The sequence below is a fragment of the Notamacropus eugenii genome, chromosome 2 (assembly GCF_028372415.1).
Source record: "Notamacropus eugenii isolate mMacEug1 chromosome 2, mMacEug1.pri_v2, whole genome shotgun sequence".
Lineage (NCBI taxonomy): Eukaryota > Metazoa > Chordata > Mammalia > Diprotodontia > Macropodidae > Notamacropus > Notamacropus eugenii.
Genome location: NC_092873.1, coordinates 12,268,434 through 12,294,970, shown reverse-complemented (window position 1 = coordinate 12,294,970; position 26,537 = coordinate 12,268,434). Strand labels below are relative to the sequence as shown.

At 40.7% G+C, this 26,537-nt stretch overlaps 1 long non-coding RNA gene across 1 annotated transcript in view; it reads left to right on the top strand.

Moving 5' to 3' along the window:
* Positions 1-26,537, top strand: part of LOC140524382 (uncharacterized) — a 58,497-nt gene that overhangs the window by 7,289 nt on the left and 24,671 nt on the right. The gene's annotated exons all lie outside the window — the stretch shown is intronic.

The following is a 26,537-nucleotide window of genomic DNA, read 5'->3' as shown; positions in this document are numbered from 1 at the left end:
TGGATTTTGGTTGCATTGGGTTTGGTTGTGCAAAAACTTCTCAGTTTAATGTAATCAAAGTTATCCATTTTGCATTTCATAATGCTTTCTATCTCTCCTTTAGTAAAGAATTCTTCCCTTCTCCATAGATCTGATAAATACACTATTCCTTGCTTCTCCAGTTTATTCATGGTATCAATCTTTATACCTAAATCATGTACCCATTTGGACTTTATTCTTGTGTATGGTGTCAGGTATGGGTCTATGCCTAATTTCCGCCACGCCGTTATCCAGTTTTCCCAGCAATTTTTGTCAAACAATGAGTTCTTATCCCAGAAGCTGGGGTCCTTGGGTTTATCAAACAGAAGGTTGCTATATTCCTTGCCTACTGCATCTTGAGTGCCAAGTCTATTCCACTTGTCTACCTCTCTGTTTCTTAGCCAATACCAAGTGGTTTTGATAATTGCTGCTTTATAGTACAGTTTGAGGTCTGGTAGCACTAGGCCACCTTCCCAAGCATTTCTTTTCATTAGTCCCTTTGATATTCTGGACCTTTTGTTTTTCCGAATGAATTTTGATATTATTTTATCCAGCTCTAGAAAGTAATTGTCGGATAGTTTAATTGGTATGGCAGTAAATAAGTATATTAATTTAGGTAGAATTGTCATTTTTATTATATTAGCACGGCCTACCCATGAGCAACTAATGTTTTTCCACTTACTTAAATCTGACTTTATTTGTGCAAAAAGTGTCTTGTAATTGTGTTCATATAATCCCTGGGTTTGTTTTGGCAGGTAGACTCCTAAGTATTTTATACTGTCTACCCCAGCTTTAAATGGGATTTCTCTTTCTATCTCTTGCTGTTGGACTTTGTTGCTAATATATAGGAATGCAGAAGATTTGTGTGGGTTTATTTAGTAACCTGCAACTTTGCCAAAGTTGTTTATTAATTCAAGTAATTTTTTACTTGAATCTCTGGGATTCTCTAGGTAAATCATCATATCATCTGCAAAGAGTGATAACTTAGTTTCTTCTTTGGCTATTCTTATTCCTTGAATATCTTTATCTTGTCTAATTGCTACAGCTAACATTTCTAGTACCATATTGAATAATAGTGGTGATAATGGACAACCTTGTTTCACCCCTGATCTTATTGGGAATGCATCTAGCTTATCCCCATTGCATATAATGCTTGCTGAAGGTTTTAGATAGATACTGCTTATTATTTTATGGAAAGTTCCCTTTATTCCTACGTTCTCCAGTGTTTTTAGTAGGAATGGGTGTTGTATTTTGTCAAAAGCTTTTTCTGCATCTATTGAGATAATCATGTGGTTTTTGTTAGCTTTGTTGTTAATGTGATCGATAATGCTAACAGTTTTCCTAATGTTGAACCAGCCCTGTAGTCCTGGTATGAATCCTACCTGATCATAATGTATTAATCTCATGATAAGATGCTGTATTTGTTTTGCTAAAATCTTATTTAAAATTTTTGCATCTATATTCATTAGGGAAATTGGTCTATAATTTTCTTTCTCTGTTTTGTCTCTTCCTGGTTTGGGTATCAAAACCATATTTGTATCATAGAAAGAATTTGGGAGGACTCCTTCTTCCCCAATTTTCAAGAATAGTGTATGGAGTATTGGAATTAACTGTTCTTTAAATGTTTGATAGAATTCACTTGTGAATCCATCTGGCCCTGGAAATTTTTTCCTAGGGAGTTCATTGATGGCTTGTTCAATTTCTTTTTCTGAGATGGGGTTGTTTAAGTATTCAACTTCCTCTTCTGTTAATCTGGGCAATTTGTATTTTTTAAAATATTCATCCATCTCATTTAGATTATCGAATTTGTGGGTATAAAGTTGGGCAAAGTAGTTTCTAATTATTGTTTTAATTTCCTCCTCATTGGAGGTGAGTTCACCCCTTTCATTTTTAATATTAGTAATTTGATTTTCTTCTTTCTTTTTTTTAATCAGATTGACCAAAGGTTTATCAATTTTATTAGTTTTTTCATAAAACCAACTATTGGTTTTATTTATTAATTCAATAGTTTTCTTAATTTCAATTTTATTAATCTCTCCTTTGGTTTTCAGTATTTCTAATTTGGTATTTACTTGGGGATTTTCAATTTGTTCTTTTTCTAGCTTTTTCAACTGCAAGCCTAAGTCATTGATCTCCTCTTTCTCTATTTTATTTATGTAAGCATTCAAAGATATAAAACTTCCCCTAATAACTGCTTTTGCAGTATCCCATAAGTTTTGGTATGTTGTCTCACTATTGTCATTCTCTTGAATGAAATTGTTGATTGTTTCTATGATTTCTTCTTTAACCCAACCCTTCTTTAGAATTAGATTATTTAGTTTCCAATTGATTTTTGGTTTCTCTTTCCATGGCCTTTTATTACATGTAATTTTTAATGCATTATGATCTGAAAAGGATGCATTGATTATCTCTACCTTTCTGCACTGGATTGTGAGATTTTTATGTCCTAGTACATGGTCAATTTTTGTAAATGTTCCATGTACCGCTGAGAAAAAGGTATATTCCTTTCTATTCCCATTTTATTTTCTCCAAAGATCTATCATATCTACCTTATCCAGAGTTTTATTTACCTCCTTAACCTCTTTCTTGTTTATTATGAGGTTGGATTTATCGAGTTCAGAGAGGGGGAGGTTGAGGTCCCCCACTAGTATAGTTTTGCTATCAATTTCTTCCTTCAACTCCCCCAACCTCTCCTCTAAGAATCTGGATGCTATACCACTTGGAGCATACATGTTTAGTAATGATATTGCTTCATTGTCTATGGTGCCTTTTAGCAGGATATAGTTTCCATCCTTATCCCTTTTGATTAGATCTATTTCTGCTTTCGCTTTGTCTGAGATTAGGATTGCTACTCCTGCCTTTCTTACATGAGCTGAAGCACAATATATTCTGCTCCATCCTTTGACCTTTATCCTATGTGTATCCCCCCATTTCAAATGTGTTTCTTGTAAGCAGCATATTGTTGGATTATGGCTTTTAATCCATTCTGCTATCCGTCTCCGTTTTATGGGAGAGTTCATTCCATTCACATTCACAGTTGTGATTACAATCTGTGTATTTCCCTCCAACCTCTTTCCCACCATTTGTGCTTTTAGCTCTCCTGTCTCCCTTCCCCTCCTCAATAGTATTCACTTTTCTCCCCCTCCTCCTGCAGCCTTCCCCTCCTTCTTTTAGCCCCCCTCCCTTTTACTCCCCTTTACTCTTATTGCTTCTTTCCTCCCTTTTAGCCACCCTCCCCTTTCTTCCCCCTTCCCCTCCTACTACCTATAGAGCTAGTTAGGATTATCAGGATACCTCTCTTGCTCTGAGCCTCATCACCAACATAACTGTCCTTCTGCCCCATTCCCACCATGACACCCTGGTGTCTTGGGCGTCCAACAATGGAGGGGAACACAGCCCGAGGAGCATCATCCCCAGCAAAGCCAGCTTTGCACATGCCAGAACCATTGTCAATGACAAGAGCAGCAATTTCTTCTTCCATTTTTGTTTAATCTGAGGCTGCGCACCATCCTAGTCAGAGAATTTAGAGCTGGGGGAACGGAGGGGGCAAATCCAGGGGTACGTTCAAAGTAGCCTACAAGTGCTGCCGGCTACCACTGAGTGAGCTATATCCCATTTTTATCCTCCATCTTTGGAGACAGATTCTTTCTGGGCATCCTGACCAGTCTTTATTCTGTGGAAGGTCTGAGAATTCAAGATTCTTTGTCCTCATGTTTCCAAGCCTAGTGTATAGGACAGGACATTGAACAAGAAAATCAGGGTTTAACTCATGACTCTCCTACTAACATCCTAGGGAAATGACTATATAAGTGAACCTAGTTTAGATTTTCATCTTGTCTGTCAGTGATCAGACCCATTTATAGCTCAATTCAGAGGTAAACGCTCTTGAAGTTTTGAGAGAAAAGGATGTCCTGAGTGGTCAGACTGAGGGGCTCTGGTTTCTAATAGAGGTTCTGTTATGCTGAGTAGCCCTGTAACCAAAGGCAAAGCCCAGACCCAAGGGGCTGCTGGAAACATGCCATTTTCATGAAAATAACTCAGAGACAGAGTTGGCAGAGGAAAGCAAAGTTATTTACACATCCACAAGTGGGTGCTGTTCACAGAGAACAGAATGCCCATACAGAAGCAAAAACAAGTTTAAATATTGTTTGGGTAATCAGACCTCCCCTTAGAGTTTGTATTGGTCCAGACTCCTCAGGGTTATAATCTTTTTGGCATTCCCATTACATAACAATCCTTGGTGTGTTCCCTCCTCCCGAACATGCTTCAACATAGGTCCCATGATCAGAAAATGGAGGGATAATTTAATGCAAGGTATGTCAGTTAATATACATGAAGCTTATTAAGCAAGAACCATGAAGAAAAGTTTTCTCTTGGATTGACCCCAGCCAGTTTAGACTAGTTTCGAGCCTAGCCCCCTTTATCAAGAACTTTGTGGTTAGGCTAGCTTTTCCTTTGAGATCTGATTGTTTGGTGATGCTTGTTATTTTATACCACCTTAAAACTGCAATAGCCTGTGGAAACCTAAATTTTTAATGTTCACCACAGGGTGAAATGGAAAGAAAACTAGATTTCAAAATGGAGGATGTAGACTTGAAACTTGTGTGACTTTTGGTAAGTCCCTTAACCTTTCTGGGTCTCAGTTTGCTTCTCTGTGAAATGAAGGACTGGACTAGTTGGCCGGTGAGGTCCCTTCTGGCTCCAAGTCCATGGTCTATGATCTCTTCTGGGCCTCAATTTATATAATCCTGAAGAAGATTTCCACTATGGTCAGTCAGTTAGTCAAGCTTTTATTCAGTACTTACTATATGTCAGCCACTGTGCTAAGCACTAGAGATACAAAGAAAGGGGAAAAAAAGTAGTCTTTGACTCCAAGGAGCCCATATTCTTAGGAGATAAGAAACATGTAAATAACTAGGTACATACAAGACAGAGAACAGATAATCTGAGAGAGGAAAGCATTAGATTGGAGGGAGGATCAATGTTTTTCTTTTGCTAAGGTGGGCTTTGAGCTGAGGCTTGAAGGAAGTTGACAGATACGGGGAAAGAAGTAGAGTTTTCTAGGCCTGGGGCAACAGCCAGTGCAAAGACACAGAGTTGTATGTGAGGAACTCCACTGAAGGTGGGCGTGTAGCTGAATGATAGAGTTTGTGGAAGGGAATAGGTTGAGGGAAGGGGGTAGGTTATGAGGGGCTTCAATGCCAAGGATAAGACTTCTTTATGATTAATCCTGGAGCCACAGCAGCTCATTGAGCCAGAAGAATGACATAGTCAGACCTAGAATGTAGAAAAATCACCTTGGGCAGGTTAGTGGAGGCTGGATTGGACTGGGGAGAGACAAGTCTACAAGACCAGTTAGAAGGCTATTGTAAGAGTCCAGGTGAAGACTGAGGAGGGCCTGAACTAGGCTGGTGGCTAGATGAGTGGAGGGAAGGGGGAATATTCAAGAGATGATGGGGAAAAAAGAAATACAGTTGACAGTGGATTGGATGTGTGGTTTGAGTGAGAGGGAGGAGTCAGGGATGATACTGAAGTTGGAAGTTTGGGACTGCAAGGACAGTAATAGACAAGTTCAGAATAGGGGAGGTTTTTTGGGAGAAGATAATGAGTTCTATTTTTAGGCATGTTTTAGATTTAAGATACTTAGGGGATTCCAAATCAAGATGCCAGGGGGCATTTGGAGGAAGGGGCAAGCAAGCTTGAGCTGGGAATCACCTGCAGAGAGATGAGAACTGAATGAGTAGTAGTTATGATAACCAGCACTTCTATAGCACTTTAAGGTTTGCAAAGCAATTTATATAGATCATTTCTTTTTGATCTTCACTACAGTAGGGAAGTAGGTTCTCTTATTTTTTCCATTTTACAGATGAGGAAACTGAGACTGAGAGAGGGCAATTTGGCCAGATTCACATATCTAGTAAGCATCTGAGTCAGGATTTGAACTCAAGTCTTCCTGCCTCTAGGTCTAGCTCCTCATCCATGATACCAAGCAAGGCATTATAAAAGAGCAGAGGAAAGGCCCAGGAAAGAGCCTGTGGCATTTATAGATAGTGGGCATGACTTGGATGAAGAACCAGTAAGGAAGACTGTGCAAGTGGGTTTATATTGATTGGAGGAGAACTAGGAGGGAGCCGAGAGAATCCAGGAGGAAGGGGGGTTCTCAGAGTCGAATGCAGCAGAGCCAAGTGGGATGAGGACTGAGAAAAGGCCATTGAATTTGGCCATGGACAGATCATGCCCATGACTTTAGAGAGGCCAGAAGCCAGATGCAGAGGGCTCTGAAGGGAGAGGGAGGGCCATTGCGATGCTTATGGTGGGCAGCTCTTTCTCTAGGTGTTTAGCCATGAAAAGGAGGAGACTAATGTCTTGCTTCTCTCCCTCTTTTACACCTGCTCCCCAGTGGCAGTCACTGGCCCAGGAATCAGAGCACCTCTGGGGACAGAGCCAGACCTCTGTGACTTGGGGCAAGTCCCATCATTGCTCAGGGCCTCTTCTGTAATAAGAAATGAACAGTACTGAGCCTTCTGTTGGATGTAGAGCCCCTCCTCTCCCCAGCTACATTAATTTCTCTAAATTTGATTTTTGTCATTTTTTTTTTCATTTCCATTCTGGGTGCCAGGGTTCACCATGCTGGAATTAATTTTGACTCTTGCCTCTCCTCCAGCTTCTCATTGTAATCAGCTTCTGAAATATGTCAATTGTACCTTTGAAACCTTTCTCTCAACTTCCCCCTTAGGCCACCAGTCTAGTTCAGGCCTTCCTTGCCTCACCCCCAGCCTGGGACACCTTCCTTAGTGGACTCATGCTTTCTGGTGATTTCTTACTGTCATCCATACTCATTGCAGCTTCCAGAAAAATCTTTTCTGTCACTTCCCTGCCCAGTTTTCCTACTGTCTCTAGGTCGAGGGTTGACAGTCTGATGATGCCTAAAATTAGGTTTTTAAATGGATAAAATAAAAGGGAACCAATTATAGTACAATACAAAATCTCAAAAAAACAAAACAAAACCCAAAACAAAATGATCTCTTGCATCCCAGAGTAAGAATTCTTGCTATAAGATGATATAGAAATTCAGCATACCAATGAAAACTCTTTATAGTCTGGTTTCAGCCAACTTCCCTTGGTGTATTTAATCCCTCTTCTAGGTAACTCAGCTGGCCAGAGGGTTGGAGGGTTGTTTTCCCTTTGGCCTTAGGGAATCTGCAGGGATGCCCTGCAGTAGAATGCATTGGGATGCTCCCTCTCCTCACCCCCTTTTCTTTTAAGACTCAGCTCCTGGGCCTCCTCCTAGGGTAAATTTTGTAATATTCCCACAGCTTAGTGCTTGCTCCCTGTTCTCTGGATCACGCCTCTATCTGTGTATGAGAAACAGCACAGAACTGTGGGCAGAGAGCTGGCTTGAGAGTCCGGACACTTAGCTGCATCTCTGTCTACACCAGCTGTGTGACTTTGGAAAAATCCCTTTGCCTCACCTAGGTGCCCAGTCAGCTCTCTGAGATGAGAGCTTGCTTTGGTAGATGCATTTACTCCCTGAAAATTCTCTAGAATGATGAACTCATCTGGCTAAAAAAAAAAAAAAAAAAAGATGTTACCTCGGGAAGTAGGCTATGAGGATGCAGGTGTCTCTGGTTTTGTTTTGGATCCGCAGGACTTTGTACTCGTGTGCTGGTTGGATTGGTAATACACACCCAGTATGCTCCTAAGCATTCTAAGTTTTTATAAATGCCAGTGAAATCAAACCTGATCCACTTAAAATACTTAATTCCTTTTACAAATCTGTCATTTGGTCAATTCAGTCCTGAATTGGAATACCCTAGATCTGGCCTGGGGATGCTGAGGTCTGTGATCCTTTATCACCTCACAGGCTGACTCTGGCTCGCCTAGAACCAGCCAATCTGAAGCCCTCAATATCATCTCCTTTAATTGAAGGGGTATGGTTCAGGCTGTTCTGTTATCTCCTGCCTTATTTCAAACTTTCGAAACATGTTTTTCTTTTTCATTTCCTTATGCCTAACTTCTAGGAAAGACTTTGTTTCATTTTTTCTCTGCTTTCCCTTCTGACCTTTCCTTCCCCTCACTCATACAGCAGTCTGTGCCAGCCTTCTCCATTGGGCCCAATTGGTTCTCCAGCTGTGAGCACTATATCCAACTGACCTGTCTGAGTGAGGCCCATCTTTGCCCTTTTCTTTGCCCCTCCCCCTGCCTCTGCTCCTGGCTCAGCCTTAGGCCGATTCAGAGGAAGAATTTGAGAAAGCTGCTTCATGGACTCACCGTCTTCTCTTGGCCCTTGTGTGTCTCTGCCTCAGAAGTTGGCATAGATTTTATAGAATGTTTTTGACCTTGCAGCAGCTGCCTACTCCCTGTCTCTGTGCAGGTCCAAAGCCCTTTTCTTTTTCAGGCACCATTCTGCTCTGCTTTTCTCTGCTTTTTTCCTCTTGCTTTTATCAAAGCAACAAATTTTGTCCTTTGGGAGAAACAAATGAAGAACAGACGGTAGAAGCCTGGGGCTTTGTTGTGTGAGAAATCCCATTCAGTGGGGTGGGGTGGGGTGGGCTGTGGGGGTAGGGTTGTGACAGGAAGACAGGATTTGGAGTCAGGAGGGCCAGGATTGGATGCTGGCTCTACTAGTTTCTATCTGCGTGACTTTCCCTCTCTGGTTGTCAGGGTCCTTAACTACAAAATGATGGGGTTGGACTAGGTGATTTCTGAGGCCCTTTAGGATCTTATGAAATATTTGGAAAGCCATCATGTGACAGAGGAATTAGGTTTGTTTTACTTAACCCAGACATCAGGACTAGGGAGAAGTATTAGTCTGGAATAAAAGATTCCATGTTATATAGGTATGAGGGTGGTGATATGTCTAGAGAAAGGGTAGGACTGTGTGCCTAAGGTGTAGTCAGCTTGTGAGAGAGAAGGATAAAAACTCCATTGTTGACCTGCTGCTGAGGGTTTTTCCTTACTAAAGCAACTACTTCTTCCACCTGTTAATTCATTGAACTTGAGATTGTCAGAAGTGAAATGAGACTAAACAGAAACTGTAGAAATCCAGAGAATCATGTAGTTTTCTATAGAGCTATGTAAGCCAGGGGGTGTTTACTGGAGCCTGGTATGAGGTAGACCAGTTATGTTCAATGGGTTTACCTACTTCCATCCTTACATATGTAGCTGTTAGTTTTAGAAAGTTGGGAGCAGGAGATAGAAGTGATCACTGAGAGGTTCAGTGATTCAAAGTAGTGTATGGGGTGGATTAGAGGGAGGAGACGTTTGAGGCAGGGAATCCAGTTAGGATGCTGTAGGCAGTAATCAAGGTGAGAGATGAGAGATGGGGAGGACCCAAGGTTGCAGCTGTTTGAGAGGAGAGAAGGGATTAGATGTGAGGGATATGAGGAAAGTAAACACAGTAATATTGGACAATGGATGAAATAATTTGGAGTGGTGGAGAGGACAGTGTGAAATTACAAACTTGAGATACTGGAAGGATGCTGATATGGTACCTTCAGTAACAAAAAAGAAGTTTGGAAGAAGAGAGAATTTGGGGAAAAGATTAAAAGTTCTTTTTTCAGCATGGGTTTATGTTGTGTCTTAGAGACATCCAGTTTTAAATGCCTAATAGGCAATGGGTGAAGCAGGCTTGAAGTTTATAGGAACAACTGAGGCTGGATATTTAAATCTAGGAATCATCTGCCTGTGGTTGAGAGTTAAACTCATGGGGGCTGATGAGGTTTGTTGAAAGACAATATAAAGGGAGAAAGGGACGCAGGCCAAGGACAGAACATTGGGAAATCCCCACAGTTTGAGTCATGATCTGTATGAGGAGTTGGCAAAGGAGATTTTGAAGGAACAGGATGAACCAGAAGAGAATAAGTAGTTTCATGAAAATTCAGAGGCCAAATAGTATCCAGGAGGAGAGGGTGGCCAGAAGTATCAAATGCAGTAGATGGGTTGAGAAAGATTAAGACTGAGAAAAAACTACCAGATTTGACCATTAAGAGATTACTGGTAATTTTGTAGAGAGTGGTTTCAGTTGAGTGATGAGGCTGGAAATTATAGAGCAAAAGGTTTAAAAGAGAGTGCGAGACAAGAAAGGGGAGGCAGTGATTTGGACTGTCAAGGCGAATAGAAATAGAGGATGCTAGTTTGAAGATATTAGGTCTGGTAAAGATGTTTTTGCCCCTAAGGATTGGGAGACATGGATATGTCTGAAGGGAGTTTGGAAAAAAGCAATTTATAGAGAGAAGTTGAAGATTTTAGAAGACAGAGGAGTTTTGGAGGAGATTAGAGGAAATGGGATCAAGTGACCAGGGCAAAGAAGGAGAGAGTGGCAGATGAGGTGAAGGAATTTTGAGATGAAAATAAGTGGAAAAGAGAGAACTCTTTTACGCCATTTATTAGACATTAATTATTTTAGGAGACATGCTGCAGATAGCTTATGCCAGCCATAGATCTCTTCATTGCCCTGATGTTCCCTGATTCAGAACCATGTAATACCATGTCACTGAGAGTATTGGTGTTTAAAAAAGAAAAGAAAAAAAAAGAGATTATCGTATCAGGGAGCAGCTTGGGGTCAATGAACATACCATGTACTTTCCCCAATGTAATCTAGCCAATTTGCTTCTTTCTTTTCTTTTTTTAAATTTATTTATTTATTTTTAGTTTTCAACATTCACTTCCACAAGATTTTGGGTTCCAAATTTTCTCCCCATCTCTTCCCTCTGCCTACCCCAAAACAATGTGCATTCTGATTACCCCTTCTCCCAATCTGCCCTCCCTTCTGTCATACCCCTCCCTTCTCTTATTCCCTTCCCCTCTATTTTCCTGTAGGGCAAGCTAGATTTCTATACCCCATTGCCTGTGTATCTTATTTCCCATTAGCATGTAAAAACAGTTTTTAACATTTGTTTTTAAAACTTTGAGTTTTTAAAACTTTGAGTTCTAGCTTCTCTCCCTTCCTTCCTCCCCACCCTTCTTCACTGACAAGGCAAGCAATTCAATATACGCTTTACATGTGTAGTTATGCAAAACACTTTCATAATAGTCATTTTGTGAAAGACTAACTGTATTTCCCTCCATCCTATCCTGCCCTTATTTATTCTATTTTCTCTTTTGACCCTATCCCTCCTCAAAAGTTTACTTCTAATTACCCCCTTCTCCCATTTTCCCTCACTTCTGTCATCCCCCCACTCCTTGCTTATCCTCTTCCTCCCTTACTTTCCTATAATGTGAGATACATTTTCATACCAAATTGAGTGTGCATGTTATTCCCTCCTTAAACCAAATGTAATGAGAGTAAGGTTCACTTCTTTTCACCACTCCCCTCTTTCCCTCCAGTGCAAAAAGCTTTCTCTTCCCTCTTTTATGGGAGATAATTTGCCCTATTCTATTTCTCCCTTTCTCCTCCCAATATATTCCTCTCTCACCTCTTAATTTTATTTCTTTAGATATCATCCCTTCTTATTAAACTCACCTTGTGCCCTCTCTATATATGTATATAATCCCTCCAATTGCGCAAATACTGAGAAAAGTCTCAAGAATTAGAAATATTATCTTTCCATGTAGGAATGTAAACAGTTTAACTTTAGTAAGTCCTTTATCGTTTCTCTTTTCTGTTCACCTTTTCATGCTTCTCTTGATTCTTGTGTTTGAAAGTCAAATTTTCTTTTCATCTCTGGTCTTTTCATCAGGAATGCTTGAAAGTCCTCTATTTCACTGAATAATCAATTTTTCCCCTGAAGTATCATACTCAGTTTTGCTGGGTAGATGATTCTTGGTTTTAACTCTAGCTGTTTTGACTTCTGGAATATCCTTCCAAGTCCTTTGATCCCTTAGGGTAGAAGTTGCTAAGTCCTGTGTTAGGCTGATTGAATTTCCACAATACTTGAATTGTTTCATTCTAGCTGCTTGCAATATTTTCTACTTGACCTGAGAACTCTGTAATTTGGCTGCTATATTTCTAGGAGTTTTCCTTTTGGGATCTCTTTCAGGAAGTGGATTCTTTCAATATCTGTTTTACCCTCTGGTTCTAGAATATCAGGGAAGTTTTCCTCGATAATTTCTTGAAAGTTGATGTCTAGGCTCTTTTTTTGATCATGACTTTCAGGTAGTCCAATAATTTTTAAATTGTCCCTCCTGGATCTATTTTCCAGGTCAGTTGATTTTCCAATGAGATATTTCACATTGGCTGCTATTTTTTCATTGTTTTGTTTTTGTTTTATAATTTCTTGATTTTTCATAAAGTCATTACCTTCCATCTGCTCCATTCTAATCTTTAAGGAATTATTTTCTTCAGTGAGCTTTTGAATTTCCTTTTCCACCTGACCAATTCTGCTTTTTAGGACATTCTTCTCTTCATTTTTTTTGGATCTCTTTTGCTATTTGGATTAGTCTATTTTTTAAAGTATTATTTTCTTCAGCATTTTTTGGGTCTCCTTTAGCAAACAATTGACTTGTTTTTCATGCTTTTCTTGCATCATTCTCATTCCTCTTCCCAATTTTTGCTCTACTTCTCTTACTTGTTTTTCAAAATCCTTTTTGAGCTCTTCCATGGCCTGAGACAAATTCATATTTTTCTTGGAGGCTTTGGATGGAGGAGCTTTGACTTTGTTGTCTTCTTTTGGTTGTGTGTTTTGATCTTCCTTGTCACCAAAGTAAGATTTTATGATCTGATTCCTTTTCTGTTTTTTTATGCATTTCCCCAACTATTTACTTGACTTTTAAGCTCTTTGTCAAGGTAGTTTTCTGCTTCCAGTGGGGTTGGGGGGTATACAGTCAGTCCCTTGATCCCCCCACAATCTGTGGGCCTAGAGCTCCAGAAACAGTGTGGCCTTTGCCCCTGCTGCTGCAACTGCCATGCTCCTTCACCTCCTCTACCACCCTGGAGCTGGAACTGGACTACTCTCCTCTCTCACACAGATCCCACAGGTTTTTTCCAGTGACCTTCCAATTTGGCCTCAGTGATTTGGGGTAGTGAAGTCTGAAAACTGCCATAGGTGCCAGAGATTCAGTCCTCCTGAGGACCCCACTCAGGTTCCCCATCTGTGCTGGCATGGCTCACATTGGACTGTGCTCAGTTCCCAGCATGGCATGATAGATGCTTCCTGTCAGTCTTCCAGGCTGTTTTGAGTTGGAAATTTGCTTCATTCAGTCATTCTGCAGCTCCAGAATTTGTTTAGAGTCATTTTTTACAGGTATTTGGCTGAGTTTGGGGGGAAAGCTCTAGCAAGTCCCTGCAGTTACTCTGTTGACTCTGTATCCTTGGCTCCACCCCTGCTTCTTTCTTTTCAATTTAGGACCAAGAGCATGGTCTCTCTGCAGTGTCTTCTGATGATATATGGATGAAAAACAAAGGACTTCTTATCTAATTGTATATGACATTATGGGCAGTACACAGTCTTTATCCACTTGGTATGTCCTGTTTGGATTGTTAGGCTGATCTCCTTTAAATGGCCATGGATTGAGGCTGAGACTGAGAAGGCTCCGTATTGTTCTGGTGCTTAATGTAATCAGCAAATATCATCTGTTTGCCTGTCACCATTTTAGATTATTTAAATGACATTCTCCATGACAGAGGCAGATATCTTTGCTAGGCTTAACATCTACATGTTCTTTGCTTCCCTTGATCTTGAATTTTTGGGTTACAGGATGAAGTTTTCCCAGTGGTTTCATCTTTATTGGAATCTTGTGTGAGCTTAACTTACTCCTTGTTGGAGAAGAGCCTGTAAAGATGTTGGGGCTGTGTCTTGTTTTGCCTTGTTAAGTGCTTTTTTTGTTATCACCAAGTAATACAAACTTTAGGATCCTTTACTTTTTTTAGGCCATTTTTTGTGACTGTGATGAAGATGTAGAAAATTGTGAGTGGGTAGATTGTGATCTCTCCTGGTAGAAGCAGTACCTACATTAAATGTTCAGTCAATCACTAAGCACATATTAAGCATTTACTTTGTTCCTGGGTTTGAGCTAGGCACTGGCTAAAAGCAAACAGTCATTGCTCTCAAGGAGTTTGCATTCTAAAGTGTAAGACATCACATACATATAAAAATCGATGTAATGTGTTTGTTTGGATGGGCGGGGCAAGTGAAACTTTGAGCTTTACTTGGGCAAGTCTACCCTCAAACTCTTTTTTTAATCCTCAGTTCAGCATTCTCTGTGGCCTTGTCCCTCCTTCTGTGGCCCCTGTGCTTAAGCACAGTGCCTGATGTGTAGTAAGTGCTTAATCAATGTGTATTGACTATCTCACTCCATCCCCCAAGGTCCTGATTGTCAGCTCCACTTAGGCCTCTGCCTCCTTTACTGCTCTCATTCCCATTTTATTTGGCTCTGCAAATGTGTGCATGTGTGCATGCACACATACCTTAGTAGCATTTTATCTCACTGTTACATAGGAGCAGCTTCCTTATTCTTCATGGTTAGGGATAGAAACTATAGGGAATTTTATTGGTAGCCCAAGCCTTCTACTTTGAGGGTCTCTGTCTGCCCTGATACAGTGTCTAGAGCAGAGGTGGGGAACCTTTGGCCTTGAGGCCACATGTGGCCTTCTAGATCCTTAAGTGAAGCCTTTTGACTGAGGACCTCTGTTCTAGAGACTGACTGGTCATACTGGGAGGTCATCTGTGAGAGACAAAGAGCTGTCTCCTGAAAAGCCAAGTGGTATTGCAAGAGGTCTGAGCCTTGTGTTTAGCACTGAGAGCAGTGCTGCATCCTTGCATCTTTCTTTTATGTCCCCTTTTGGGACTCCTTTCTGATTTTGAGATTGCCCTTTAACATTCATTGCAATAGGAACTCACCTGGATGGAAATGTTGGCTGGGAAAGTGGGGTACAGGAGGTGCTGAATTGTACCATCTGTTTCCCAAATGACTTTTGGTGGATAAATAAATCACCGGATATATAAATCTTAAGCACCTTTTGGGTGCCAGCCACAATACCCCTTACCTGTCTGTACTTAACAATTTATAACTCAGAACCTCCATACAGGTGGGACAGAAGATGACCTAGATGTTCTTTTCAGAATCCAATTCAATTCAAATAATTCTGTTCATATTTATCAAGTACCTACTCAGTGCAATGCCCTGTACTAGGTGCTAGAGATTCTAAGATAAAATTGGGGGAAAAAATCCCAGCTCCTTTTCTCAAGAAGCTTACATTCTTCTAGGTAAACAGAAAACAGTGTTGGTGATGAGAGGGTCTTGTAATGCACAAGTCTTCAGCAGTAAATGACCATTGCTGTTGCGGTATCCAACTCCATTCCTCCCTAGGACTCCCTGCCAAGTCTGGTAGTCTGAGCCTTCACTAGCATTAAAGTCACCCAGAATTATAAGCTTGTCCTCTTTTGGCACATTGATGATAGTGGTCTCTAGGTCTTCATAAAATTTTTTTGACCTCATCAGGGTTCGTCATGGTGGGAACATAGGCATTGATGATGGTGGCATGGCATTTTCCTGCAAGTGGCAATCACATTGTCATGAGCCTGTCATTTATTCCTTTTGGCAAGCCTACCAGCTTGCTGATTAGATTAGTTTTGATTGCAAAACTAACACCAGCTTCATGACACTCTCCTTCACTGTGCCCACTCCAGAAAAAAGGTGTATCGAGCTCCAATTTCAGTAAGCTAGCCTTCATTTGCCAGCTTTGTTTCACTCAGGGCTGCAATTTGGATGAGATACCTCTTGAGTTCTCTTGCAACAAGAGCAGTTCATCTTTCAGGTCTATTGGATTTTGTGTTGTCTATAAGTGTGTGCATGTTCCATGTGCCGATGGTGAATGGGATCATCTTTGCAGATGTTTTTGTACATTTTGTACACTTCTTTGTGTTTTGACCACATAGTGGGATTCCCCACCTGCCATGGTTATCAGGCCAGGGTTGGGTAAGCAGTTTTTAGGGCACTTTTTCTAGCCTCCTTCCTCACACCAGGAAGTGAGTAGTATGATCCTTAAAAGGCTACTCAGACACCCAGGGGGCTGCCGAGTCCCACTGCTGCTTCCAGTGAGAAAGGGATGGGCTGTGGCCTGGGCCACCTGTGTGCAGGGTTGTGACTACAGCTCCCAGTGTATCCCCACCTGCTACTTCATCACTTGCCTGTTGCCACAGGACTTTGAGGTGTAATAGTAAAATGGTATGGGTGATGTCTTTTGATTCATGTATAAACTGGATTTAAGTAAGGCAGAGTTGCACGAAGTTGTCAGCCTCATTCTCTCCTCCAGAGTCATCATGGTCCAGTCGCAGGACAGAATCAAGACAGCTGGCGATGGCTCAGGATGCAGTGGATGACCTTGATGTCTTCGGTGTCTAACTAAGCACCAAGCACTCCACATTGCCTTCTTCAGGTGCCTTCATGGCCATTGGAACAAATTGTTCTCATCTGCCCACTCCACCAGGGGAAGTCTTCACAAGCTTGGGATAGAAACCCCCCTAACTCACCAATGGGTTTGAGACCCCTTGGTTGCTCTCAGCCTAGTTTGACCCATTTGCCAAAATGGTTTACCAGAGTGTGGCTGCTGTACATGTTGCAGCTTCTTGGAGCCACAAGTGAGAGTTAGGTGGAAGAAAGATAGAAAGAGACCTGAAGAGGGCTTGGTAGCCACCACACCAAAGGTACTGAATCTTCCTGAACACACTTTACACTCCATGGTTGCACTTCATGGATGCACCCTCGCAGCAAACATTGGCATCTAATAGACTATGTGATTATAAGGAGAAGAGACAGACAAGATGTGAGAGTGACAAAGACAATGTGTGGTACAGAGTGCTGGACTGATCATAGACTTATCCTTTCCAAGCTAAATATTCACATTCATCAAAAGCACTGTCATCAAGGCAAAATGACTACCAGAAGAATTAATGTCAACAAATTAGAGCTCTTCTCTGAGCGTGGACAATTTGCTGCTGACTTGGAGGGAAAGTTGAGCCACAGTTGGCAACAGTGGAGCAGAAAAGGAGTGGGCAGCTTTCAGATATTTGGTGTACAGCACTGCATTTGCTCATCTGGGTCAGAACACTCTCAAACACCAAGACTGGTTTGATGAAAATGATGGGGAAATTCAGAAGCTGATAAATGAAAAATGAGAACTCCACAGGATTTACCAACAGAATAGTTCATCTACCTCTAAGAAGGCAGCATTTAATTCCATCAAAAGTAAAGTACAAGCAAAACTTAGAGAGATGCAGGATTCCTGACTTAGTAAGAAGGCAGGTGAAATTCAGTTTTATACTGATAGTAACAATCCAAAACACTTTTATGATTCCCTGAAAGCTATTTATGGACCAAAAACCTATGGTACATTACAATTACTCAGTATTGATGGAGCCACATTGATTAGTGATAAGGACGTGATCCTAGAGAGATGGGCTGAACACTTTCATAGTGTTCTCAACAGACCATCATTAATCAATGCTGTGGCCATTGACTTTACCTCAGGTTGAAGTCAATCCCTCCTTACCTGAACTTCCAACTGGAGAAGAGGTTTTGAGTGTCATTAGGCTCCTTTCATGTGGCAAAGCATCTGGTGCTGATTCTATTCCCGCTGAGATTTACAAAGTAGGAGATTTACAAGCTCTTACAAAAGCTTACTAAAAAATTCCAGGTTATGTGGCAAGAAGAGGTTGTCCCCCAGGAGTTCAAGGATACCTCCATTGTCCATCTCTATAAAGGTAAAGGGAATAGATTGTCCTGTTATGATCACAGAGGTGTCTCTCTTTTAGTCATTATTGGCAAGATTTTTGCTAGAGTCCTTCTTAATAGGCTGATCCTTCACCTGGAAGATGGTCAAATACTGAGAGCCAGTGTGGCAGAAAGGGCCGAGGAACAGTCAATATGGTGTTTGCTGTCTGACAAGTCCAGGAGAAATCTACAACTTTTGTAGATCTGACCAAGGCCTTTGACACTGTTAGTCATGGAGGGTTTTTGGAAAAATGTCAAAATTTGGTTGCCCAGAGAAGTTCATTAACACTATATTTCAATTTCATCATGGCATGTTTTCCCGGGTTTTAAATAGTGGATAATACTCATGCCTTCCCAGTCACCAATGGAGTGAAACAGGGCTGTGAGCTTGCTCCTATGCTTTTTTTAGCATGATGTTTTCAGCCTTGTTGTGAATGCTTTCAATGAGATTGAACACGGCATCAAAGTCAACTACCATACTGATGGTAAGTAAGTTCTTCAGTTTGAAAAGGCTACAATCTAAGACCAAAGTGCAGAGAGTGTTGGTGCATGATTTTCTATTTGCAGATGATTGTGCATTCAAAGCAGCCTCTGAAGCAGAGATGCAACAAAGTATGCTACCTGTACTAATTTTGGCCTAATAATCAACACCAAGAAAACACAGGTGCTCCATCAGCCACCACCACATCATCCACATGTGGAACCATCAGTTACAACAAATGGAAAATTTTTGAATGCTGTGGATAAGTTCACTTTCCTTGGTATTGTACTTTCCAGAGATGTACATACTGACAATGAGGTTGACATAAGTATTGCCAGAGTTAGCTCAGTGTTTGGGAGGCTCTGAAGAAAGGTTTGGGAGAGAAGAGGTATTAGATTGACTACCAAATTGAAGGTCTACAGAGCTGTTGTGCTGACCTCATTATTGTATGCCTGGGAAACATGGACAGTCTACCAGCCATGTAAGCAAACTGAATTGCTTCCATTTGAATTGTCTTAGTAAGATTCTGAAGATGAGCTGGAAGGATAAGGTACTAGACACTAAAGTCCTTGCTCTAACTTAACTGCCAAGCATCAAACTATGCTTCAGAGAGCGCAACTCCAATGGACTGGCCACGTTGTTCAAATGCAAAATGTATGCTTACCAAAAATACTATTTTATGGAGAACTCATATGGGGCAAGTGATCACATGGTGGTCAGAAGAAGTGATACAAGGACACTCTCAAGGTCTCTCTCGAACTTTGTGTTTGACTGTGTAACATGGGAGACATTGGCATAGGACTGCTCAGCATGGCGTACCCACTTCAGAAATGGTGCTGTGCTCTATGAGCAAAGCAGAATTGAGACAGCACAAAGTAAATGTAGGATGCGCAAATTTGGATATCCACCCTAAATGTTCACATGGACTATCTGTGCCCAATCTGTGGTAGAGCATTCCAAGCTCGTATTGGTCTGCTCAGCCACAGTCAGACACATTGAAGCTTCACTTTATCATGGTGATGTCATTTTTGTCCTCTTCGAGAACAAAGGACCACAACCAACCAACATTCTGCTAGGTGATAATGGTATGTAAATATATAGAGAAATTCATAGAAGATATTTTAACATGGGAAACTTATTAACTATGAAGTGTAGCTTGAGAGGCTTCCTGAGCAGACCATTTTCTTTTGTATTATGTTTTGTTTTGTTTTATGATTTCTCCCATTCATTTTAATTCTTCTGTGCAACATGATTAAGGTGAAAATGTATTTAATAGGAATGTATGTGTAGAACTTATATAAAATTGTATGCCATCTCAGGGAGGGTGTGGGGAGGGAGGGGGGAAGGAGGGAGAGAAAGGGGAAAAAATCTAAGATATATGGAAGTGATTGTAGATCACTGAAAAAAAAGTAAGATAATTAAAAGGGAGAGTCTTCCTGTATGAAATGGTACCTGAGCCAAACCTTGAAGGAACTTAAAATTTTTTAGATCCAGAGGTATATTGAAATTTGTTCCAAATTAGTCCAGTGTTAACAGTCTTCCTTGGCTTCTGTATGGGTGTCAACCAAACTGCTGTGGGAGGCTCTACAGTCTGTTGAGAGAGGGGTTATGTACTTTGATCTCCTCCTGCTATCCTTTGTGTTACCTGCTGGTCAGCAGGAGCCACATGTGCTTTCACCCTGTCACCTTTATCTCTAATCTCATTTCCCCAAAATGTGACAGTGGGGAGGAGCTGAGATGCAAGGGCCCATCCCTTTTGGAAATGTTTACCTATCAGGGTTGTCTTGCTCTTATTACGTAAAGTTGTCTATAAAAACAGAGGGTAATTTGAAATTGTCACCTGTCCTCACACAATGCATTTGCCTCATGTGCTATATGTATAATAAACTTTTTTTGGTCTCATTTTACTGAGCTTTCCTGATGCATTAGGAGATTTTCTTTCAGTAGGTGAATGAGGAATGTGTTTCAGGTAGGGAGACATCCTTTGCAGAACATAGGGAGGTGGAATGCTGATTTTGAGGAATGACAAGTAGGTCAAATTGTCTATAACATAGAATATATAAAGGAGAGTAATGTGAGATAAGTATGGAAAAATAGGCTGGCGTGAAATTGGAAAGGCGTTTAAATGACAAACTGAAGAATTTGTAGTTTATCCTAGAACAGGTGTTCTTAATCTTGGATCTACCAGCATCCAGGCATCTGTAGATAGATTTCAGGTGAGTCTGTGAACTTGAGTGGGAAGAAAGTATATCTTTATATTAACTAACTTTTGGTTTCCTTTCTACTCCTATGCATTTTGTCTTATACATTTGAAAACATTGTTCTTAGAAGGGGTCGATAGGTTTTATCAGACTGCCCAAGGGGCCCGTGACACACGAGAAGGCTCAGAACCTCTGAGAAATGGAGAACCATGGAAAATTCTTGAGCACAGGAGTGAAATTCTGTTATTTAGGAACATGACATTGGCTGCTATGTAAGTATTTTAGAGAAAGGGAGAAAATAAAGCTCAGGGACTGGTTGTACCCTGGAAACTTGTTATGCCTGATAACTTCATCTCTTGAGAAACTTCATGACATCTGTGTCATCACTGAGGGCATACATGCTGACCTAGTCCCATCTTTGCCCATCCTGGCCAATTAGAAAGGGGGTCCTGTCTCATTCCCAGAAGTCAGTGAGTCTGGTCCACTATTAGTGGCCTCAGGATGCAGCTGGGTCCCATAAATCAATAAAATGTTCCTCTGAGACAGAGAGGGATGGCTGCACATGTCTGTAAGGTCCTTTCACCCCCATTATGCTGCCAACTCTATCATCAACTGGGTTATTTCCTCACCTACTCTATTGTGTTCTTTGTTCTCATCATATAAAAAGGAGCTTCATCTCCTCTTCAAAGTTTTTGGCTTAACTGTGGACTCACTGACCCATTCTATTAACAAGTTCAGGCCCTGCTAATAAAATTCTCATAATTTCCATAAGTCCTCATTACTCACAGCATCAAGAACCTTGATCATATCTACAAATGTTTTGTAAAGACCTCTGTTCTGCTCCTGGCATTTCTCCTGGAATGGTAGCCAATGTCATATCCATTGTTCCTTGGCTCCTTCTCAATCCACACTGACTCTCAGGTTGATGACTGTCTTCCAGGTGAAGGATCAAGCCTAATAAGGAGGAATCTGGCAAGAATCTTGTCAGCAGTGATTTAGAAAGAGACATACCCCCGTGCTCCATGATTGCCACAGGACTACCTATTTCCTTTACCTTTATAGAGATAGACAGTGGAGGCATCCTTGAGCTCCTGGGAGCATAAACTCCTCTTGCCATATAACCCAGAAAATTTCAGTCAGTTTTTGTATGAGTAATGCCCCCCCCCCCCCACCCCCTTGTAAATCTCAGCTAGAGCAGAATCAGCACTAGGTGCTTTGCCACAGTAAAGGAGCCTAATGGTAAAAAACTCTTCATTGCTCAGAAAATGTACTTCTATTTACTTTTGTTGAATTTGACTCTCAAAAGTACATAGACTTGGGCTAGGACATTGGTAATTAGAGGGTATTACACCACCCCTGGAATAGTTTAGTGTGGCTTTGAGGATTCCGTAAAGTTGTGGAGAATTTGGTAACCCTGACATTGTAAAACATATTGAATGATAATGCATTTACCCAGGAGACAATGAAAAAGCTACAGAATCTAATTTTTATTACCTAGACTACTAGATCAGTGGCACAAATAATGGAAAACTTAATTAAATTCCAAATAATTTGTATTTGGCTCCGTAGTGTACCTTGTAGATGACTGGAAAGTTGTGAATTCGATTGATATTTAAACAGTTTTTGTCTTCTGAGTCCATACCAAGACATGACAAGTAGAAGTGTCTCTTCTCTTTCTACCCTCTACTTCCCTGATGGTCTCTTTGATTCATAAGGGTTTAATGATCATCTCCACATAGATGCATGCCCTTGAAGCACTGAAGTAGTATTAAGTGCCTTTCTAAAGCAGTTCTATTTGAAAGTGTTTGATCATGGTACCCCTCTGGTGCTGTTGATCTTGATTGCCCTTGAGATGCTCGGTAGAAAAAGAAATGAACATTGATTAAGCACTTCCTGTGTGCCAGCCACTGTGCGAAGCACTTTTGCAGATTTCTCATGTGATCCTCACCACAACCTTGGGAGGTAGGTAATGTTATTATCCCTATTTTACAGTTGGGGAACCTGAAGCAAGCAGAGGATCACACAGCTAGTAAGTTTCTGACGCTGGATTTGAACTCAGGTCTGCTTGACTGCAGTCCTAGTGCTCTGTCCATTGTGCCATCTAGCTGCCTAACACCTAGTCCTGGAAACTGGGAGACTTGACTTTGAGACTTGCCTCAGACACTTATTGGCTGTGGAATTCTGGGCAAGTCACTGGACTTCTCTTAAGTCTTAGTTTTCTCACCTGTAAAATAGGGATGATAATTGATGTGAGAATCAAATAAGACCAAATGACATAAATATGTAAAGCATTTTGCAAACTTTATATCACTATATCTCTATCTATCTATCTACATACATACACACATGTATGTGTATGTGCATGTACGTATATATGTGCTAGTTATTATTACATCTAGTCCTGATTCTGCTGGTTGGGAACTCTAGCTTTCTAGAAAAGTTAGTCAAATGCTTTGTGGGTTGTTAGAAATCAATTAAATATTTAAAAAATAAAAGAACCCATCACTTTTTATAAAATTTTCCTTGTTTGTCTTTTGGATAACAACTTTAAAATTGTCTTTGAGTGTGGTACTGGAAGTTTTAATGACTTCCCCTTTACCTTTGGAGTTTCCCCAAATGTTCTTTTATTTCCATGAGCTATTGGGACCAGTTACAGACAGAGGGGTGCCTCATAATCAGTGTCAGCATTTATAGCTTTGTAAACGTTTGTGAGATTTGAAGATTTCTACCATCTTGTGACTTGTTGCTGTGACAAACTTGTTCTTAAGTCGGGCCAACTGCAGCTGTTTCCTGAGAAAACTAAAATTGTGAAAGCTTAGGTTTCACTTCCTTATAAATATGAGAGCTCAAGGGTCCATGGGACAGTGGCATTTGGAAAGGAGTATTAGACTCCTTTCCATGCATGACTAAAGTCATGTTGCTGTACTCCAAAGGCTGGAGCACAGTCATGTCAGGAACTAGATTGGCTGTACCTCAGCTTGATTTCATTCACTATTATGATCACTGCTGCCTACAGGATTATTGGAGCATAGGAGGTACCTCAGACACCATCTAGTCCAATTCCTGAATTTAGAAGAGGAAAATGAAACTCAGGGAGCTGAGGTGATTTGCCCAAGATCAAACAGGTACTGTTGTAGGTAGATTGGAACTCAGGTCATGTGACTCTGGAGTCATTGATTTTTCCTCTGCCCTGTGGACAAAGTGACTCAAATTCAGCAGTTGAAAATCTGGGATTAACAAACCCAGGTCCCCCAAAGACTGAAAGATGAGGAGACCCTGAAACATGAAATGTGGGTAGGCCAATGCTGGTACCCTTCTTGTCCTGCCACCATTCTGTTTCAGACCATCCCTTACTTCATTCTTACCCTCTGTTCCTGACCATGGTCCTGTCTTGCCATTTAGACAAAGGTTAAGACCCTGGGGGAGATAGGAAACTAGCGTCCAAGGAAAAGGAAGGCGTTTCCTTTGACCACACCTTGTGAATAGCAGGAGTCTGATGTGAAACCTTTTCTTCTCCAAGAAAGAGAAGGTAAAGTTATAAAGGCAAATTTTGGCATTATGTAAGGAAAAACTTTCTACGGTTAGATCTGGCCAATAGTAGAGTGGGCTGCCTTAGGACGTAAGGGATCACCTGCCACTGAAGGCTTTCAGGAGGAGGCAGAAAGATCACTTATCAGGCTTGTTGTAGAAGGGGTTTTCTGAGTGGACTAGACAGCCTATGAGCTCCTTTATAGTTCTAATCTGGCATCCTGAACTGCTGGAGCTGAGCAGTTCTTAGTTAAGATTTGGAAGGTATTTTTGGAGACCAGCAAATATACTGTCCAAGAGTACTGTCAAAATGTCATTTTAACCATTAATTTTGTTGTTTTTTACCATCACTTTCATCCCTAGTTCAATTTGATTTCTTTTTTTTGAAATATTTTTGTCTATCAACAAAGATCTGTCTTCTCATTACCCCATCCATCCCCCAATTGAAAATAAAAGAAAAACAAAACCCATTGCAATCCTACATTGGTGTTAATCAGAATGAATTTCCATATTTTCCATGTCCAAAAAATGTTTCATTCTGCATAATGACTCTGAATTTTAAGAGGTGGCTATTATGCTTTGTCATTAGTCTTCAGAAAATCTATTTGGTCGTTATGTTGATAAATATTCCTAATTTTTTCAAAGTAGTTTGCTATTACCATTTTGTCATTGTCTAAGTTATTCCCATGGTTTGGTTTATGTTACTCTGCATTAGTTCATATGAGCCTTTCCAGGTTTTTCTGAAACCCTCTCCTTCATCCTTTATTATCACACAATAATATTCCATCACATTGATGTACCTTAATTTGCTCATCCATTTCTTAATTTGTGCTGAACCTCCTAAGATTTTCATTCTTTGCCATCTCAAAAAGAGCTTTGTACATTGTTAGAATTTATATTGATTAATACTAGTTTCATCTACCCTCTCTTTATTCTCTCCTCTTCCTCATTTCCCTCTTATTTCTCTGTTTAGTGAAATGTATTTCTTTACACACCTGTGTGTATTCTTCCTTCTTTTGTCCAGTTAATGAGAATGATATTCAAGTGTTAGTGTCACCCCCTCTACACCATCTTCTTGTTTGTATAGATGTCTGTTTTCACATCCTGATTATTTGAAATAATTTCCCCAACCTTCTCTTCTCTTCTCCCACTCACAACCATTCCTCTTGACCTCTTTCCATTCCTTTAAAATCATCAAGAAATAACAAAACTACTTCCAGGCCTTGCCTAAGGAGATTCCCTCTATCTTAGACTCTCTCTATCACTCCCAATGATAGGGAGCAGAGGAGACACATGTATCATCTCCTCACTTTTGAATGTAAGCAGTTCATCCTTGTTTAGTCCTTTATCGTTGTTCATTTGTGGTTAATATTGCTCTTCACGGCTGTGTTTGGATTTCAAAGTTTACATCAGGTCTTTTCATCAGGAATATTTGGTATTCTGTCATTTTATTAAAGGTCTTCCAGCCTACTCCCTGACTTCAGACTTGATGTTAGGACTGTGCTCTGGGGTATTGAATGTTGTGTTTTTCCAGAATCTTGGCGACAGCTCAGGTAATCTTTCAGTGCTTCCAGAGTGTTCTGATTCAGGGCAAAATCTGATAGCTGACTCCTGGTTTGAGTTCTGCAAGATTCTGATCTAGATTTTGGGCTTGAGATTTGGGTAGACTATTACTGGATTCATTATCCAGTTAGAAAACTCTATTGGTTTATAGTAGCAGAATTATAAGTTCCATTTTGTCTCAGACAGGGGTAGGGAACCTGCAGCCTCAAGGCTACATGTGTCCTTCTAGGTCCTTAGGTGCAACCTTTTGACAGAGTCCAAGTTTTACAGAAAAAAATTCTTTTATTAAGGGAATTTGTTCTGTGAAGTTTGGATTCAGTCAAAGGGCTGAACTTGAGGACCTAGAGGGTCACATGTGGTTTTTAAGGCCACAGGTTCCCCACCCCTGGTCTGGGATTTCACCCTATCCATTTTTCTGCGGGGTGGACTGGATGCTGGAATTGAAACCTAACTGCTTTTTGGGTCTGAGCTACACTGAGGTTCTGCCTTCTGAGTTTCCTCCTTTCTGATTACACCACCCAGTATAGGGCCTCTCTATCCTGGAAAACCAACCCCATTCATAGATTTCATTTTCATTCTACCTGGATCTGTGTACAAGAACAGGGTTGTGGCCAACAAAACTGCTAGTTAACACCTATCCCAGTCTTGGTGTCCCTATATGGGTATAGTAGTGCTCTTGTATGGGTATGTGACCTTCCTTCCTTCCTTCGTTCCTTTGTTCCTTCGTTCCTTCCCTCCTTCCTTCCCTCCTTCCTTCCCTCCTTCCTTCCTTCCTTCCTTCCCTCCTTCCTTCCTTCCTTCCCTCCTTCCTGCTCTCCTTCCCTCCTTCCTTTCTTCCTTCTTTCCTTCCTTCCCTATAATTTTTAATTTATGTTTTCTATTTTTTATCATTATAGTTATCTCAAGTATTACCCTTCCAAAGAGCTATCCCATATAACAAATAATAGTTTTTAGAGAAAAAAAATCAGTACAACTGATTACTTTGAAAAAGTTTGAAATATATGCAGAAGACCTCATCCTTCATGAAGAGTTGGGTTGTGGGGGTGTTCTCTCATATCTCATTATTTGAGTCCTGCTTGATCTTTATGATTGTT